This window comes from Triturus cristatus, chromosome 4_1 (genome assembly GCF_964204655.1).
Source record: "Triturus cristatus chromosome 4_1, aTriCri1.1, whole genome shotgun sequence".
In the NCBI taxonomy this organism is placed as follows: domain Eukaryota; kingdom Metazoa; phylum Chordata; class Amphibia; order Caudata; family Salamandridae; genus Triturus; species Triturus cristatus.
In genome coordinates, this window is record NC_140585.1 from 442642496 (window position 1) to 442647859 (window position 5364).

The window sequence follows — 5364 nt, forward strand, 5'->3', positions numbered from 1 at the left end:
AGCAGGTTTCATTTTTACAAAACCCTGCTCCATCACTACCAAAAGAGAAATGGCATTAAAAATCACATTGCCAGACCAAAAAGCTGAGCATAGCCCATGGGCTATTGTATTCTGATGTAGATAGTGGAAGTGTATGCACAGGAGATGGGTGAAACATAAGCTGCCAAAAACCAGGTGACAGATCCGGGTCCACATATAATAACATGTGCAAGCCAAGGCAACCTAGTCCACCAATACATCACACTATAGTTGCAACATCACACAAGGCAAGACATCCTCCAAACTCTCACTCACCAAAGATAACCAAGAGCATGGGTGTCATGACCCCTTCATGCTCCCTCTGTGTCACAACCCCCTCTTGCTTCCTCTGCGTAGTGGTCGAGCGCGCAGGGCTCATGTTGCTTATGTAGTGATCTAGCACATAGGGCTCATGTTGCTTTAATCCTCAGGCACCCTATGCATCCTATGATATTCCTGACTGATGCTTCCCCAGCATCCTCATGACCCATGTTCTCCCCAACACCCCTCATGACTGATGCTCCCCCAGCATCCCTCATAACTGATGTTCCCCAGCTCCCGCATGACTGATGCTCCCTCAGCATCCCACATAACTGATGTTCCCCCAACACCCTCATGACTGATGTACTCCAGCATTCCTCATGGCTAGTGTTCCTCCAGCACCCTCATGACTGATGCTTCCCCAGCACCCGAAATTTCCATTAAGCTTCAACACCCTGCAAGCGTTCCGCACATCCCATGAACCAATGGATTAACTACTCTTGCTGTTGCTAGGGCCTTGGTGTTGTTTCCATTAAGTCCCTGCAAGCTTCCCCCAGAATCCCATGAGCCAATGGCAAGCCTTGTTCGCGCTGTTACTGGGGCCTTGCTGTTGTTTTCCACTTTGCACATACAAGCGAAAACGATACATGCGTTCCCTGTTATTTGGTTCCTATCAACAAGCTGCTCCTGCCCATTCTGTAAGGTCATAGAGCGTGTTCCAACATATGTTTTCCCCTAGGTTTGAGAGCCTTCCAGATGGCCATGTGCCCCACATGCTGCACGTGATCTAGCTAAATCCATTGAGCCTTCAAGAGGGTATTTAAACCCCATCCAAACCTGAATCTGGGCTGGGCCTCGATCCCTGCAGAATAAGCTTCACCCTTCCCACTCACCTGAAGAATCCTGCCAGAACTAAGAAGAACTCCTGTCTCCTTTAAGTCCATCAGAACCAGTGGTTCCCATGGTATATGCTCCCTGGATGTCTTCCTCCTTGTTCCCTCCTGTACAGATACTCAGGACCACCCGCGTCTCACTGAGTCAAGGCCTCAAGATCTTATTCGAAATTCAGACAAGCTAAAGAACTAGGCTGAGTACTTGCTAACAGGTTAGAGTACACTAAACCTGCTACAGTAGCAAACAGGACTGAGTATCCCTGTCTTCAAAGACTATAGAACCTTCCTCCATTTCCTCTCTGTCAATTACTCCAGCGCTTCTTGTGTGTTTATACTCCGGACCCTCCGTACAACCTTGATGCTAGAACTGTTCCCACTCAAGGATTAAAGACTTTAGTCCTGTGTTTCTCTGATGAACCGTAGTGCCAAGAGAACGCACTTCAGAGTCTTTGATATAGGCATCAACCTTGTATCCCACTCTGTGTTTCGAGTGTATCATTAGGAATGCAAGTCACTCCAAACTACTGCTGCAAGTGTATCTTGAGGAGTGTTAATAACTCCAATCTGTATTTCAAGTTTATTTCTAGGAGTGTCACACGTCAATCTGTGATTTTTATATTTCTCATGCTGAGCTGCTGACGAAACTTGTAAGTTTGTATCACTAAAGTCAATGCATGTTCATTGTATGTAAATACTTGTTAGTGTACTGATGGTAACTGTATTGTGTCACCGCAAAGCCAGAGGTTCTAGTCCAGTGCACATCTACCTCGCAAACGTAGATGGTCTCAGAAGTGACAAATCCTGTTGCGCAGTTTTGCACAGCCGCTGAGCAGATCCAGTACCTAAAATGTCTCTTTTCCTATTTTAGCCCAACACCGCCTCCCTCCCCTCCTCCCCCGGACAGTGTGAGTTTTAAGGTTTCGGTTTCCTCACTTGCATTGTCTGCGGTGGGATAGGAGGTCCAGCATTGGCTCTGTGGTAGGAACCAGGTGAGTGCAAGATAGAGGGCACTGCAAAAGCAACTTCATACTATTAACTATATTGAAAATGTGAGAAGCCCAAAACACAAAATATAGTGAGTGGCCCTGGTATTATTGAAAGCAGATATGGAAAATCTGGCAGACTGAATTAACGAAATTTAGAACAAGCTGACAGTGATAAAACATGGAGTGGATAAAATACACACTCATGTAGCAGGACCAACCGAATACCTGGAATACTGTGCTATAGAAGCAGGAGGTCGGTCACATCATAAATATGTACTGCTGGCTGCCCTGCCTGAAAAAGAATAACAGAATGTGGAATTCTTCTTTGCAGAAGTGTGGCGCTGCATATGTCTGTCTGACTTTTTCAATGCTGACTGTTGAAAGTGCACACGGATCTCCTATTACAACTCCCTAACCAGGAGGCATGTGACAGTACGGTTACTGAATTTCAGGGATTATGGCTTACTGTTGAAAAGGGACAGACAAAATAATCACTTCATAATCGAAAATGTGTTCTTTTTGCCTGATTACACAGCGAATGTGCTACAGCAAAACAGTCAATGTCACAAGATCAAGATTAAGGCTCATAAACTGGGACTCGAATACATGCTGTTGTTTGCTAATAAATTGAAAATCCTTCATTTTAGCAATGTGTCACACTTTACAAGCCACAGGGGGACATTGTGCAGGGTAGAGAACTGGACTGCATCAATAGAAGCGCACACCGTTCAAGCAGTCCGGTGGGGCAGCAAATCAAGGAGATACACTCCCAGAAGCATAGTGAGCCCCTCTAGAGAGGGGGCACTGCCAAAAAGCAAAGCCTCTATGACCGCAGGATGTGATCAAGGCACTGGAATAAATGGAATATGATCCACCACCATAAATGATTCGGATGCCACAGTGTCTAGTTACAGAAAAAAATATCTCTGTTGTTGATAAAAACAAACTTTGAACTATTTTTTGCACATTTCTATAAACTCTTCTAAGACTAGCATGTGTTGTACTTGCTAATGGTTCTACTGTGGCAGAACAGGAAAGATTATTGATTGGACTGTGCTGTTTATGTTGTGTACGAATATTGAGACTAAGGCATTATAGTTCCAATATGAGCATAACATGAACATATTGTAGTGTGGTTCCTATATCCCTGATAGGCTCTGCGAATTGGAATAATATACACTATAGTTTTGACATAGCACTGAGGTCAGTATGTCTCTATCGAGTACATTAAACTTAATTACTTGTGTGTGCTAGCTAACTCAGAGGTCACTAGAAAACTTCTCGAATAAACAAGAAGGGATTAGTTTCTGACAACCACATAAACATGACAACATTTTTTCCCTTAGAATCGGAACAATCTCAGAATCGTGCAAACAATAGATAACAGTTTCACTCATTCAATCGTGCATGCTTCGTTTCTACAGAGTTACACAGAAATAGATAGACGGGCGTTTCAATAAAAAGGGTTTATTGAACAGTCTTATTTCTCGTGCTAGAGATGTGAACTGCTACAATCGTAAGACAAACTGCGAAGTATAATATGTACAACGTTAGCAGTAAGATAAAATAATACTGCAATAGCATGGTTTGTAGCTATGACAGATATTAATAAAAATACATACATAAATAACACAGGCTAAAATGTTAATACTCATCTGATGCTTCTAGCTAGTTCTACCCCAGTGTACCTAACCTAAGTGTAGTACAAGGTAAGAAGTAGGTGCTATTTGTCTATAGTCTAGTTTAGCTTTAGTTGCCAAGATTTGCCAAAAGTCCCTCTAGGTTCTATTCCGCTCCATACCTTAGAATGAGTGAGGTTGGAATCTCTTTCCGAGTCTCGATCTCTAAGACACCGCAAGCTGGATTCTCTGCGAGGAGGATGACAGCGTCTGGTCAGTGCATCAGACGGGGACTTGACTTGCTTCCGAACTTGCCATGTCGAGCCGCGTTATGAAAGTAGGCAGCCGAACCGTGAAGGTAAATTAATACCTTGAAGGTGTTTAGGAATGCCAGTATTGCCGTAAAAGTCAGGCAGAAGAACGTCATGAATGAACCCCTAAGGAATAGATGTTCATGTATAATAAATGAGTTCTTGGAGAAATCAATATCCAAGCAAGGTGAAGTCCTAAAGGCTTAAGAGTCTGGTTTTCAAAGAACTCGTTGTGATGTAGATGCACGGAGTGGGTGGCCATGCCTGTATTTGATTAGTATGGATAATGCCTAAATAAGGGTAGGATTTCTATGCCTAAATATGGGCAATGCGAATTGTGCCTATATAAGGACATAAATCCGGAAACCTATATACGGTATCTAAATCGACACACAACACCCACTCCACTTTCGTATGAACGACATTACTAAATTCTAAACATATCTAAAATATAGCTACATATGGATGGCTAAGAACATAGCTAAAAATACATTGTAAAATGCATAAACTGTTGCCATGCATAAAAATGCACTGGTGCTGTACATATTAAAACAATGTTTCATTTTAAGCATATATTTACATTGAATGCTAAATGAATTAACATACATATATAGATACACATTATGAAATGGCTCGTAAATACAGAAGAAAAAAGGCCAAAACCATTTCATGCTACGTTACATAAATCAATTGGTATTGACAAGGTGACATATTGTCTCTGAAAGTGTATCAAAGAATTCTGTTGTCTATGAATAGTTCTACTATAAGCAGATTACTGTGCCATAAAAAGAAAAATTCAAATTTGGAAAAATAAAATAATCATAGGAAAAAGTTCCAAGTTTAGTCTTTGTTTTGAAAAATGAAGGCCAAATACAGAGTCTTCCCGGTACACTGTGCGCTGAATCAAAAGGCAGTGTATGGGGATGGAGAAAACATGAAATCTTCTAACCCTGTAGACAAAAAGTCGTCTACCGTTGTAGGTGAAAGTTGGATTACCTCGTTTAGAAGACTAACCGCACATAGATGAGAAGCATCGCCGTCAGCTTCGGTCGCATCAGCAATGTTCGTATCGGATTTTACCTGCGTGCCTGTTGTTTCCTCTCATACCTCAGCAGTAGCAATTTGCGTTTGTGAGATCTCAACGAATGCCGTCATCAGGATTGGTAGCCGCTGGGGACAACACACAGCATGGGCCGTTACCGGGTCCAGCAGAGTATCGATATCCGTAGGCATGACTGATGGGAGTGTTAGACAGATGTCTAGCACGCATTCTTCA